Source organism: Nematolebias whitei, chromosome 4, assembly GCF_014905685.2.
Source record: "Nematolebias whitei isolate Nwh7 chromosome 4, NemWhi1, whole genome shotgun sequence".
NCBI lineage: Eukaryota > Metazoa > Chordata > Actinopteri > Cyprinodontiformes > Rivulidae > Nematolebias > Nematolebias whitei.
In genome coordinates, this window is record NC_056501.1 from 14,047,803 (window position 1) to 14,063,558 (window position 15,756).

The 15,756-nt window shown below is 39.5% G+C and overlaps 1 protein-coding gene across 1 annotated transcript in view; it reads right to left on the minus strand.

Annotated features, from left to right (window-relative positions):
• The window catches only part of elf1 (E74-like ETS transcription factor 1), a 44,582-nt gene extending 29,717 nt beyond the window's left edge, over positions 1-14,865 (minus strand). The window contains exon 1 of the mRNA XM_037675209.1: positions 14,815-14,865. The gene's annotated coding sequence lies outside the window, so the exon portion shown is untranslated. The remainder of the gene's footprint in view (positions 1-14,814) is intronic.
• Positions 14,866-15,756: the final 891 nt, after the last annotated feature.

Sequence of the window (15,756 nt, forward strand, 5' to 3'; positions counted from 1 at the left end):
ACTGCTGAGAAGACAATACATTGCCATATTGAGCAGATGCAAACTACCCCCAGCGGCCTATTTCTGTAATGTGGCAACAGGCCACATGTCACAGACACGAAGAACCACTGAAGTTGTGAAAACAGAACAGGAAATTGCTGCAAAGTCTCAGAACAGACAACTGCACCCTAAACCAGTGCAGTTTGATGCACTGCTCTGATGTCCAAGAGGCTGGTACAGGTTTGATCAAAGGATCAAGGCTGGAGCCAAGACGATCTGAACACACACCACTTTCCTAAGAATTAACACACAAGGCAACACCACCAGAGGGGATGTGAAAACCTGTCTGAAGTTGAATCTTCCAGCTGAGATAATCTGCCCCCCAGTGTCGTGACATTTTAACTAGACAGAGGAAAAACAGCTCATGCAAGCAAAAAAAAGTGAACTCCGTGATGACAATTATATGACTACCTACCAATAACCCTCATTTTATTTCACACAAGATGACCTGACAACAACAATATCATGGTTCAAGTGACCAGCTGTGCTGCAGATTATGCCAGGCATTAGCTTTTTCATAAGTTGAAAAGATGGTCTGTTTGTATTTTGTATTGCTTGGCAGCAGTGGTGGGCACTGTTCTGCTAATCCGCTAACAGCTAATAGCAGAAGTCATTCTTCGTTTAGCGGATAAGCGTTTCGCTAACTTAGGAAACTGTTAGTGGAATTAATTTCAGCTAAATTGGGTTTCGCCTACTTTAAATCCACTAACATTGGCCGATTGATTGAGGCAGCTTCAGCTGGAAGGATACGAAGACACGTGGCACAGACTGAGTGACAGTCGTCTAAGCGGTGAGCGGTTTAGAGCTAGCTTCTGATAAGTATTTTACCTGTATAGCGGTCTAACGTTATGGAGTGGATGGGGGAAAGTTTCAGGAGTGATTTGCGACAAAAGGGTGTCAGCAAAGGACAAAGGAAAAGTTTGCAAGACAGTGGTGAGACCAGCTGTGTTGTATGGTCTGGAGACAGTGGCACTGACAAAAAGACAGGAGACAGAACTGCAAGTGGCAGAAATGAAGATGTTGAGGTTCTCCTTAGGTGTGACAAGGATGGATAAGATTAGGAACGAGATCATCAGAGTTACAGCACAGGTTGAACAACTGGGAGATAAAGTTAGAGAGGTCAGACTGAGATGGTTTGGACATGTCCAGAGGAGGGACGGTGGGTATATTGGTAGAAGGATGTTAAAAACGCAGCTGCCAGGAAAAAGACAGAGGAATGCCAAAGAGAAGATATATGGATGCAGTTAGAGAGGACATGGAGGTAGTTGGAGTGAGGACATAGAATGCAGAGGACAGAGTGAGATGGAGGAGGATGACTCGATGTGGCGACCCCTGAAGAGGGAAAAGCCGAAAGAAGAAGATGAGAGCGGTCTAGCGTTAGCAAAGATAATATTTTGGTTAACGGAATATGGATTATCAAAACTCTTTGATTATCGGTGCCCATCACTTGTTCCATGGAACAGCATTAAAGCAACACTCTCCAAAAAGGACAGTAATGTCCTTTTTCAGAAACAGATCCTGTCTAACTCTGAATGCTAGGAAACGCCTTGTATCTGTGACCTTCCTTCCCTCCATTGATTACGATGACATTATTTACATGAACGCTCCTACAAGCACCCTGCGGATGTTGGATGCTGTCTATCATGGTGCACTAAGATTCATAACTGGCTGTGATTTTCGTACCCACCACTGCACCCTGTATTCACTGGTTAACTGGACATCATTAACTTCATGCAGACTCTCTCACTGGTACATTTTCATCTTTAAATCACTTCTTGGTCTGCTGCCTTCATACATCTCCTCCTACATGTCCCTGTGTGAGTGCAGCTACAGCGTGCACTATCAGGACATTATTACCTGCAGTGTTCCCTCAATGAGGACTGAACTAGGCAAAAGGGCCTTCTACTACTCCGCTCCTGTTTCCTGGAATATCTTACAAAAAGACCTCAAGCTCTCAACCTTGACCTCTCTAAGTGGCTTTAAGAATCTGTTGGACTCCTGGCAAGGACCAATGCAGACATGTTCCTGTTTTTAGTTTTTCTACCTTCGCCTTGGACTCTAGCTGTTTTTTGTTACTTTTTTTTAGCCATCTTATTTGTTAAAAAAAAAAAAAAAAAAATCTATGCCTTTTTATAACTGTCTATTGTTGTAGCTGTTGTCAATTGTTTTCATCATTCTTTGTTGAAATCAGGTCTCTCTTGTAAATGAGTCCTCGAGGCTCAATGGGATTTACCTGTCTAAATAAAGGTTGAAAAAAGAAAATGTATACTATATCGTGACATAACCCTCATCAGCCTATGTCCAATAAATGTTTTCATTAAGCAGGAAAAAAAACCCCACTGTTGAGTCATTAAAGGTGGATTTAGGGATGTCAGATAACATCATATTCTGTTGGATCTGCAAAGCAATTCCAGGTTTTGGCCTCACTAGTCTCTCAGCTCAGATGTGACTTCTTTGAGTTTAATAATTCTGGAAAAAGAAATAAAAGAAGATAAGAAAATATACAAGTCTGTGCAAGTGTTTCAGCTGCAACTCTCTGCTTTGCTTGTACTTTCTTTGCTGACATATTTGAAATGTTTGTCCTGACTCCATGACTCGGCTGTTGTTTTGGCTGCTGTGTGACGCCTTGCTTGAGCAAAAAGCTCAACTCTTCTGCTCACTTCGTAAGCAAGCCTCTTATTGGCATTAGACAAAAGATTAAAATTAAAATTAAAACACACAACATAGTAAAGACTTCTATAGACTTTGTCTTAAACAAAACTGTGTAAAGTGATCCTGAAATAAAAAGACTGTTTCTATATACCTGGACTCTGAGGTGTTTACTTTCATATCAGTGCCAACATGTCACAGCACAGGACCACAGGTAGCAGCAAGAGAGAATTTTATATCCAGAAAAATATCAGCATACACCCAGGTAAAGCAAAAACAAGGTGCAGAATGACATCCCTCATTCTTTATTTACCTGTACAATTACAGGTGTGAACATTACACCTGATACAATACATAGCATTTTGCAACATAACACAACAGCTATTTTTATACCCAAAAGGAATTCCTTTTAGAGTTTACACTTTTGAAGCACACTGTGAGGTATGTGCTCAGACAGAGCTTTAACATCTCAGAGCTACGAGTTTTAGAGTCAAGGCTGAATAGGGGACTCGGCTCCACATACCAAACAGGTCTGGACACACGCTGCCTGATGTGTCTACCCACAGTCAGGTATGCAGTGAAATGCAACAAGGAACGCACGTTGAGACGGTGCACAGTCAAACAGAGATAATGTCTACTATCTTAGAACACAGTCAGGTTTACCTTGAAAAATATTTTATTTGCTGTCTTTTTATGCAGTGAGAGATAAGACACATTGGAATAGTAAATAAAATTATAAAGATATTTTAAAAAGTGGGTTCAGCAAAGTTAAATGTGGGAAAACGAGGTGAAAGAACTAGCTAACACAACTGTTCAAAGAAGTAGCAAAATGCATGCAGAAATACACAGAAGTGGCCAACCACAGTGCACTCTTTGCTAACGAGATAAAAATTCATACTGCCATCTTGGTAGGTGCTAAATTGTGAGTTATTCAGAACATGAATTTCTGAAGTGGAAAACACTAAACTCATCCAAGAAGCTTAATACTTTGCCAAAAATTGTTCCAATGATCAAAACCAGAAAAATCAACAAATGAATGTTTATCCTTTTAACATTTTAAAATACTAGTTTCATACACTGTATGTCACCACTGTCCAGGAACTAAATAGCTACAATTTCGTTTTTAACTTTTTTTTTTTTTTTTTTTGGTATTACAATGACTGTAAACCAAAGTACTGAGTGTAGAAAATTAAATTAAAATCTATCACCAATATTAATAAATTATATTAATTTACTACATTAAATTATAGTAAAGCTAGTAAAGTTCACTTATCCACACCTAAATACTGAAGTGCATGTTTTAAAATGTCTAAAAGCTTCCATAATTATGCAAAAAACACTGAAGTATATAAGATATAAGTTAATAGTTTTATTAATTAATTCATTAATAAGTTATAAGCTTTAAAGTTATTAGTCTTAATGCAGTTAACCACAGACACTGCAGAGCTCTGACTATACTAAGTAGACATCCAAAGTACTTAAAACAGTTAAATACTGTCTGGGTAGAATCATTACAGGACTTGGTAATTTTCTAACAACAGTAGTGACACATTTTGATCCCACTAATGAACTAGGCATTTCCTTGCGTTTTCACAATATGCATGATGTATATTAATTTTTTTCACATTTAAAATGTTTTCTGGACTAATAATGAAGCTTAAAGCAAACACCAAACATAAACAATGTGTCTTTCACATGTAAACAGCATACAAAGTGATAGACATACCACCTAGCAAGATGGCAGCCACAAATCTTGCATAGCACTGTCAGTGGCCTCCATTTCAGTGGCCAAAACCACCAACTAAAGAAGCAGGTAATAATAACCCACTTTAAAACTGAAACATGTTTGTACATAGCTTTAAATGTTAAGCTAAAAAAGTGCAACAATATTTTGTGTTTAATAGCATTTATGCTAAACCAAGCTTGGCCAGCAATGAATACTTGTGGTTGTTGCTTAAAAAATATAAAAGAAAAACGTATTGCATTAGGGCAGCACGGTGGATCAGTTGGTAGAGCCGTTGCCTCCCAGCAAGAAGTTCACCTGATTGAATCCCGACCGGCGGCCTTTCTGGGTGGAGTTTGCATGTTCTCTCCATGCATGCGTGGGTTTTCTCCAGGTATTCCTGTTTCCTCCCATACACCAAAAACATGCACGTTAGTCTAATTGGTAACTCAATTGTCCCTTGGTGTGAGTGAGAGAGTGAATGGTTGTTTTGTCTCCATGTGTCCCTGTGATGGACTGGAGACCTGTCCAGGGCGTCCCCTGCTTCTTGCACAGTGACTGCTGGATATGGGCACCAGTGACCCTCACAACCTCAAAATAGAAGACGATGGATGGATGCATGTCATTAAACACACCTTTAAACATTGTTTTTAGATATAAAAGCCTAAGAGACGCACAAAAGGTACTGCTTTTTGCTAACATCACGTCATGCTAGCTTCATTTAGCCTGTACTCATCGTAATGTTTTCCCTTTTGTAGCATGATTAAACATGACAGTTTTCAGCTTCGGAGCTGCTTTTCAACTTTCTACAGATCATGTTTCACTTTAACAGATTATTATAACTAAATCAGCTCTTCCCGCCTGATCCCTCATAAAGCCTCTCCGATAGGATCACTCACTCTGAGACAGCTTAGCCCCCTTCAAGACAACTTATCTGATTTCACACAATTAGATACAGGACCAGTGAGGTATAAGGTGTCACTTGCCAATGTTTCTATCCAATCTTACAGCCAGTCAGCGTCTGCCATCTAAAGACAGAAGAGTAGTCATTGCCTGTCAAAATACAAGCTGCATACTTTAAATTCAAACAGAAGGAAACATCTGAGCTATGCGAGAGAACGCAACTGCAACACATGACTGTAAGTGCTGTGGGACTGCATGTTTTTTTGTAATACGATGTCAAGTACTTGAATCAACTTTGCATGTTCCCTACAGTTAGGTTTGATCAGTAATTAGGATAATTTGTTGATACCAGCATGTTTAATCCAGTTCCTACAGCTGCAACCCACATCAAACAAAGGCTTACTTCACCAATATGGAGAAGTGTTAGACACCTGTGCAGAAACAAGAAGGACATTCTGCCTCTATGGGTCAATATTTGAGAGAGCTTTATGAAATAAGCTCATTTATGATAGGCAGGCGATGAGGATAGTGCAGCATGGAGACGACGGCAATAAAGAACACAAAAAGCAAAATATTTGCATGGTGGTATTAGTTCACCATGTTAAGGATCTGCAATAATTATGTATGAGGAGAAGAAGGTTAAATATAAAATAAGACGGCTTCGAATTTGACGGTTTTTATGACGATAAACGCATGGCGGGTTCGTGTAAACAATTAGCTTTCACTGGGCTGCTACTTTGAATAAAGAGGCCTGACGGTCCGTCTCCCGAGGGGCTGGAGTTATAATATCCTGACGAGAATCACAATGCAAAAACGCAAAGGTAAACAAGGAGTGGCTGTTGCTTAGGAACACGCAGAGGGAGAGGGTTGTAAAGGAGGCCCTGTGGTACCGAAAACACAGAGCAGGTGGGCCTCATTCAGCTCAGTTAAGGGCGATTATGTTTATGAGGACATGCAGAGGACTAAACATACTGAGACATGCACAAACAAACGAGACGACGGCTTTTAAAACGGTTCCTACAAGCACACTAAAGTGCTCTTCTTGAATGGAGTCCAAAAGGAATTTTGGGGGGAATTTTTAAGAGTTTTTATGAACGTATTTGTGTTTAAGGCGCTGTGGCTCACTGCTGAAAAAGTTTACACAAGTACTTTTATCATGCGCACTCGAGAGAAGGTGTGCAACATTAATTTAAAACATGGCTTACGGCTTTAGTTTTCTGCAAAGCATCATAAAACGCACAGTGTCAAGAGTGCTCAATAACAGTCTCGCGTTGCTAAACTAAGCTAACTGGCTAAACAAATAAGATGCTTTACATGAGAGGAGCATCAATTAACAACAGCTTCAACAGTGAAAAACTAAAATGACTTTTTTTCATGGGCAAAGTTATTTGTAACAAAGGCTATACATAAAAAAAACAGTGCATAGTTAATGCTGTTACACATTTTCACAAACAGGCTATCAGCATACAAAGTGCTATTGGAGGGTTAACTTGAAGCTAAATAAAAAGGCTGCAAGTCTCTCACATTGTGGAGATTAACAGAAAGAGGCAGGGGATAAAAGGATAAAAATGAACAGATAAATAAATAGTACCTTAGCTAAAATCTTTCCACTCAGATTTTTAGTTGATAGTTTTCCAGATGGGAAGCTGCTGCTGATGCTTCCAGACATAGACACCGCTGCAGCTGGGTGTTTGGAACAAAGACCTCTGAATACCATGTGGGAAATTAATTTCAATCTGTTCCTGGATCGCGATGGTTCTTTGTACCAAAAGATACAACATTCTGTTTGAATTAGCATATGAGAGTTGGCAAAAGACAAACTCAAACTTACTTCACACTTGTCAATTTTATGTTCATATGCATCTCACGCAGGGGAGACGCTTCCTGCGTGATGTGACCTCATGCAGGGTGGGACTCATAATAGCTGGAAAGAACAACACTAAACCATGAATGTGTTTTCAAGCCACTCCGATATGCAGCAACGAACAGCACATAACTGTCAGCCAAAAAGATATGAATGCATCACATTTCTGTGTTTACAGTTCAGTCACAAATGGCTGTGTTTCAAGTGAAGGCAGAGCCCAGCAGAGAGCTGTAATGAATTTTTTTATGACGTTCTGCATGCTGCTTTTATCTGAAATGAAATAAACTTGCATTTCAAACCTGCCTCCACCACCCACACAAACGCTGTGAACTTTTGACAGAAACAATTTATCAAGATAGACAATTTCCATGTTAGAGAAGTCTGGAAATTCTTCACTTCAGTAGACACAAAAATAATATTTGCATAAATTGTAGTTAGAGGGTAGTTTGCATGCATCATATGTGGTTTTCAAACAAAAGCAAGGTTTTTACTCTCAACATCCATGTGAAACTATTTGTTTTCCCTCTTCAGTCATTTCAGTGTAGAACTGAAAAAAATGACAAGTCACACACTTGTTTTCTTCTTTGTTGATTTTTCAGTACGTTTTCTTGCCCACTAACTATTTCTACTGGCATTGTGCTATTTTAGCCATTCAGTTATTTCAGCTCATTCAGGAGATAAATGCTTTGACTTTTGTTTTTATTGTAACATCCGTATTTTCAAAATATTTAATTTAATGCCATATTTTCACATTTATCCCCATATGTAGGATTTAATCAGTGGCTTCAAAAACATGGTTCGATTTGAAATTTCATTAAGAATATCTGCTATGTTTTTGTCATTTTGTGCTATTTTTTTTAGCAAATATTCTACTACTTTTAGCAAGCTTGTTACTATATTTAGCTTTAAGCTAGCATTTTGCTATATTGGCTTTTTTATTGATTGATTTGCTACTTGGTTTTTAGCCAGCATTCTGTTTTTTTTTTTTTTAGCTTTAACAACGCAGGTTACGCTTCTTGAGCATATTTCATCAAGGTCAGCATTCACTGTACACTTTATGTAAAAATGCACATTCTCTAGTTTGCAGTAAGTAACCATCTTGCAATTAAATCTTAATGAAATGCATATGAAACAATATGGCGTTTTCAATTTCCATCCCTTGTTTGGTACAATTTCAGTTTTAAAATAACTACTCCTTCAAATAACTTAGACAAGTTAAACCACTTCCCCATAAATGTGGTAAAAACAATAAAGTGCAAAATCCAAACGACAGTTCCTCCAAATATATTCTAAATGCTGAGGTACTTCCCAACATTAGGCAGCATCACAATAAAGCACTGCAGCCACGGTATAAGAACAAACTTTGACCAGCGTGGAGCCTTACATAAGCAGGTCAGGTACCAAAAGGTGTGACCTGATATTCCACATATCAGCCCCGTATGCTCATTTTCTTTCCAATTCCTTTGTCTTAAACACAATGCGCTTATCTTTCACCAATTTTAGCTCAATGGATGTTTTCTCTGCACCTGACCACACCTCCACAGACAAAAAGATAACGACACAAGAAGCAGTACAGATAGTGACGTCTCTCACTTGGATTCGGAGTGGGAATAACACAAGACATCACCGTGAGTTTTTATTCCAACACGACACTTGGTGTTTTCCAATGGCACAGTTTGTACAACAGCATCGCCACAAATCTCCCACCAAGGAACCCACTGATCAAATGTTTTAAAAGTAGGACAGTAAATCATAGAATACATCTGGTCCTCTCATGAATTCCTTTGCAAATTGCGCATGAATTATTTATTTTTAATTAGAGTTATAATATTCCACTTTGTAGTTTTCATTCATTATCGCCCGTCACCAAAAAATATGCTCATGTGTTTGACTGTGTCCGTGTATGTTCATGGAACTGTGTTAGCAAAATATCTCATGATATTGGATGCAATTGTTGGATGTTCATCTATAACTGGTGAATTTGAGTCATCCCAATTCAACATGGCTGCCACAGCTAATCAACTTTAGCCAACACAGAAATGGCTATAACTCTACTATATACTCTAAATATGACAAATTCTGAGCTAAAATGTAGAAATCTTTTAGCTGAGACTTCAAAAAAAAAAAGTACTTTAAGCATGAGATCTTGCATAAAATTACTTTAAAGGTTTGCCAAAAATGGCTCCGACACTCATTTCTCAACATTAGATGAACATCGTTTAAAACTGTGGCGTAAAATTTGGCACGAAATACATTCCTTAAAGAATATTTAATATTTTTATTTGTCCATTTGATTTTTTTTCTTTTAATTTCTACAATATAATTTGGGCAATTCCAGCCAAGTGATCAGATACTTTGCCCTGTGAAACACAAAAAACATAAATTAATAAAATTAAATAAAATATCTAACAAGCTTTTTCAGTTTCCAGAAAATAAGTTTTAAGACAAAGATTAAAGAGGAAAAAAATAATAATTATTGTTGCTTTTTGGCTGCAAGTCAGAAGCCACGACATAATTCAGGACTGAAATAAAGCTATCCGCTTCAAAGATATAAAAAAGGACTCCACATGTGATCATCAACTCCTAGAACAGAGAAATAAGCAGCCAGTCTCAGCATGCACCAAGTATTTAAGTTGCAACAGAGAGACAATTGCTCAATATCGTTGTATTTATCAAGGGAGGGTTTTTCTGAGTACCTGCTGCATAAAGGCACAAGAATAAAGCCAGAATGTGCCTTGCTCGGTGGCACAGCAGCTAATAAACCAGAGGAGAGAGTTACACATTAACTTTCCCCACCCAGATTTTCCCGGCTCGTCAGAAGAGTTCAAACTTCCTGTCACAAGTTCTCTCTGCGCAACCTTTGGGCCTCCATCCATTCCTGACAGAAATTAAAACGGCTTCGAAAACAGAAACTGACGTGGAAAAAGATTGTAAACCCAAGCCATAGAGCGCAAACTGTGCTTTCATATGAACATTTTCCGTCTAAGTTTACTGAATTAAAAATTTTTTTTTTAAAAATACAAAAGACCCTTGGAAAATAAAGATGTGCATCAACGTGTTTCACTATGAGTCCAGTGGTTTTCTGCAGAGGCCTCAGTAACTGGGACAAACCAGAGGTAGTGGGAACAAAGGAGTCACCTGACAGCAAGAGCTGAAACTGAAGGGGCCCATGATTTTCAATGAAACTCCAGAGGGAAATCATTCTTAACACGACCAACATGTTATGTGACCAGGGCTCAATCTGTAAACTGACTGATGATGGAACGCAAATAGCGGGCAGGCTGGTAGGGGGGCCTCCCCAATTCAATTCAATTCAATTTCAATTCAGTTTATTTATATAGCGCCAAATCACAACAAAGTTGTCTCAGGGCACTTTACAGGAACATTTACATACATAAAAGCCAATTAGTAAAGTTCTCTATCTAAGGAATCAGAAAATTTTGAATAAAGTAGATGATATTTCCTGCACTTTGGTGTATTTTAACGAGTTGTTAAACACGTTAACGTACATTTGTAAACACTGTCATCCTACCCCCCCCCCCCACACACACACACACACAACTGTTTTGAGCCAACCCTTCTCCCTTGAATTCACTGTCCGACTCCACATGCGAAACCTCCAGGCACTCACCCCCACCACTCTTTTAGGAGCGGAAAGTTTTTTTTTTAAGGGTAGAGGCAGAAATGCTTCACTTTAAGGGGCAGATGATTGTATGTGAATTAAAAATTACTGGGGGAGTGGTGGCGCAGAGGTTAGAGAAGGTGGGCCTGTGATCGGAAGATTGCCGGTTCAAGCCCCATCAAAAATGTGGGTGGGGAAGGTGAAGCACCCACACCTGCCCCCACCCTCATACGCCCCACTCTGGGCCCATGAGCAAGGCCCTTAACCCCCCCATCTGCTCCCTAAACAGGTCTCTCTTGAAAATGAGTTCTCGTGGCTCAATGAGACTACCTGTATAAATAAAGGGTAAATGAAAAAGAAGTTGTGTAGTGTCGTTTGTTGTGTTTAAAATTAGTGTTTATGCAATTCCAGTTTGCATATCTAATATAAGTTTTATTCGTTCAAGGCAGTCATATTTGTTCATAATTTTATTATTAATAAGCCTGAGTGTTGCTGGATCCAAGCGAACAGTTGCTGGAATGCACCCTGTCAAAATAAGAGAGTTCCCGGATCCTGTTCCGGTAGGATCCGGCTCAAATTAAGCCCCAGTTATTACCATTTGATTAAACTAATCATAGAAATAATGGACAAATTTTAGCTTCATACAACTGATTAAGCCCCATCAACACATTACCATTGATTACCAGTACATTGTTATACATAATAAAATCCCTCAACTTTGATAATTTCATGCCAAGTTTTTAAACATTTTAGGCTAATAAACTAAAATATTCCAAACAACTATTCATACAGTCTTTGATGGAAAAAGGATTCTCACCCCCACATCTGCCAGGAAACAGAGAAGAAATGGCTTCAGGGCCCGGTATACTCCATCTGAAGCCGAATAGAAGACTCGGCGTCACGTGGTTGCGGGGACGTTCGTTTTCGCTCACACCTTTCATAGTCCACGAGACACACGGTGCAGAGCTCCTGGGAAACCCCTCCCTCTGCAGTATACGTCACCGTCGCCAGGATCTCCACTTCATCCCTGCATCCGCCGTTTGGCCACAAGTCATCACAAAGAGAGCGCCACACTTCTCAGCAGACTCCTCCGTGGATAAAGTGTGCGCAGTCTCCTCTCCATCCAGGACTTTTTGGCCATTTGATTATCTCAATGAGTCTGTGAGAGTCGTACAGCTGAATGTCTGAGCGCTTTTCCGCATTGACAAACATGCCCACAAACTTCTGACCAATCACACAATCCTTGGCGCAAACACCTGTGACAAAAAGTTCTGACTGGGCCTTGTGTCGAGAAGGAGCGGGCAAAGCTGCTGTGAGAACAACATGACAACTTTTGTCACGCAACCATGTCAATGAGATGATTTCGACGTTTCGCATGGAGTATGCAGGGCCCCTCAATAAACATGAGTCTGAGGTCTTTACAAACCACAACCCCTCAAAACCACAACCAGCAGGGTCCAAAATTATTTGGTACTGGTCCAAAACAAAATCAGAACAGCCCCTGTGGTTCTTCATAGTGGTCAGAGGTGATAAGATATCTACAGTCTGCAACAGAGGCCTAGATATTGAGCGGTTGGTTGACATTTACTCATTGGTGAATTATATCAATTATTGCAAGAACTTTTTTTTTAACTTTACCATAGATTGGATCATTAAAAGTGAGTTTATGTTGAAAGATTATTAACAAATAACATCTTACCTATTGTAGATAGCTCTTTGAATGACCTTTGAATGACTAGTTCTTACTAAATTGACAAGTTCTTACTAAATTAACAAGATTATCGCTAATCTGAGCTGGGTCAAGACCAAAGTAGATTGCTGCTATCCTAAAACAGCACCAATATTTGAAATTTTTTAATTATAAAGCTCTGCTGTCAGTTTCACATCACACAGCTCAACAAATTTAGTGTTCAGCAGAAAGCAAAAATAGCAGTAACAACGGCAACTAGCTTTAGCACTTCCTGTGCAGCCTGGGGGCACTTCCAGCAGAGCCATCACAAGTTTTCTGTCAGAATAACCCTGTTGTGAAAAATTACATACATAAAGGGCTGCATTTACATTCTTAGTCAAAATGAAACTCCACTTCTCCAAACTGAGGTCAATAAAAGAGCCATTTACAACAGGTAAGATATTAACAGTTTATAACACTGCATAACCCTTCAAAAGACAGACTTGTTAACACTAAACGTGAATAATTAAGGCATGTTTATAGCCATTATTAGTAGACTCTTAGTGAACAAGCATCACTGCTGCCTATTCTCATGAGACATTAATATTTTCCTGGTGTTGTTCTGGTGTTCAATGTGAAACGTGTTTGTCTGTGTCCAAGGACAATAACAGTTTTCACCTGGTCAGAAAAACTTGCTAATGCTTTTAAACGCTTGCACCAACTCCACAAAATGAATATCCCCGCCATTTTTATTTTTTATTTTTACACCTGCATCTCAGCATACCAAAGCTGTAGTGATGCACTGAACCCCGCCTCCTCTCGCTCCTGTCATGCCATTTTCTCGCAATGTCTCAGTCATCTTGCCCAAGCCTAATCATCTAATTACAGGCTAAGACTTGTTGACTTTGTATTGAAACTGCCATCCAGTCTCAGAAACAGCAGCTACAGCACAGGTTTGTTCACTGAGCCACGAGGGCCTCATTTACAATACAAATCAGGGTGGGTGGGCAAAAGAGGAGAAATTCAGGGCAAATGCAAACTCGTCCCTCAACAACAAAGTCTTTCACTTACTGCATCACATGTTGATGCTAAAGACTGAAACACAAATATTCTTTTTCCTTAATAGAAGCAAAATGAACATCAAATGGCAGCTCAGCGACCGACTCTAGCGAGGTGTTTTATTTGGTATCTTTTAAAACGATCTGTTTAAAAGTGCATCTATAAGCAACTCTAAATACAGTTCAAACTTAACACTTTTTTCTGTGAAACAGCTTGCACACCGTGTCTTCTGTGGTCACCAAAGTGCAGAGTCTGTTTCTGGTGAAACAGGAAGCATGCTTTTATCTCTGCTGCACTGAGCAACTTTTAGAAACAAGTTCTCAACATTAAGCCAAAAAAAAAAAAAAAGTTACTCATCGAGAAGCATGTAAAGAAAGAAAACCCATTAAGGAAGGTTTGTTCGAATGTGTGTGAAAGAGAGAGTGAACTACTTCTTATTCAAATGCACAGATAGGACATTACTTTACAAGATGAGCAGCATTCTGTTCTGGAGAGCTGAGGGTTTGATGCACGAAGCAGTGCATGACTGACTTCTTGCATAGAGGTGGCGCTGAAACCATAAACAAAAGGTGACTTTTGCTACAAATGTAAAAATGTGTCCTTTCAAAAATGACAGATTAGGATTTGGTTGGCAATTATAGGACAAAATCAACACAGTGTATAATTACCGATTACCCCACCAAGAAAAATACATGTGGGTTTGGGCCAGCGGCTTGCAAAACACTGTTCCCGCCCTTGTTTCAACACCCCTTATAAGGCAACACTTTGTAAAAGAAATACAACCAAGATGCATCAGTAAAAGAATTGTTTCAATCCGTTCTTAAATCGCCAGGTGCAAAAAGTCCCTCGCATTGCTTTGTTTTATGAAGGCTCAAAATGCCATTAAAAAATATAAAAATAATCATTCAAACTAAGCTGCTGTGACAATAAAATGTTAAAAAAAATGTTCTTGTGTTTCCATTTAGAAGGCTGATTGTGGAATTAGAGCTGGAAAGAGTGAGATGTGGGAAAAATATGCATCAGTTGAACTGGAACAACTTGTTAAAGCGCCCTTCAGAAACCTTTGATCTGACAAGGTGTGTTACTGAAAATGAAAAGAGGCGCATTATGTCAATATAACCACCTTTCTACGTCTCCACTAGCTCCATTCCTCAAATATACGTTCATTTAACTCGTAAGCGGTGAGGAAAGTTCATGAATTTATTCATTTGTTGGCATTTGTTTCACCATCACTTCAAAACTATCAAACAAGCAAAAAGTTAAGTGGAGAAGAATTCATCACTGACCTCAAAGACTCAGGATTCGGATGACAGGGAGATCCATTTTGGCAATCGAGCAAGTGTCGATCGCAGCAACCATTGAAAATAAGGATAAAAACGAGCAACAAAAAGGCGAAACTGGGTTAATCCAAGATGTACTCAGATGAGAACAGTGCCTAAAAGATGAGGACTGGCCAGACCCACTGCTTTCTCACTGTGACAAAACAAATATGGACAACAGGAGGGGAGGAGGGAAAAAACACAAGACAATGCAATGGCTGCTGTTTGAAACAGAAAAAGGAGAAGTGTAGTGAAGCAACTTGTCCTCTCCCTATGAGTCACGCAGCGCTGTCGCCATTGGTAGAGGAGGCCTGAGGCACTGTGCCTGTACCTGGCCAATCAGCGATCGGTATGAAAATCCTTTCAGGTGAGTTGTGCGCGTGGCAGGGATTGGACAAGGCTGCGTGGGGGGAGGGAAGAGCAGAGAAGGCCTACGAGAAGGCCACACCTAGAACGGACCGAAAGATGATCAACGGGTTTCTCCTGCAGAGGAGGTGTAGGTAAACAGCTGAACAGGTATGCACCGACCTTAGACTTTGACCAAACAATAAGGGCCAGGCAGGGTGATTAAAATCTGCATGGCAGCTCAGAGATAAAGTTCACATCTCTCCGTGCCCCATGAAAATATCTACAACGAATTGAGAGTTTTTAACGGCTTCAGTAACGCACTCAAGTCACTGACTGGGAAAGGTTTGTTAGATCATTATAAGAGACTTGGGAAAGTGCAAACATTTTATTTAGGTAAGAGTGGCATTAAAAGCTATTTTTCTCTTCATTTTCCTCCATATCTTGATCTTTTTCACAACATCTGAATCTAAGATGTTACTTCAAAATAGAAACGTCACCCACCACCAAACGGCAAATTATGTTTTTGCTTTTGTCTGCCTGTGCATGTGTTTATGCGTCTAT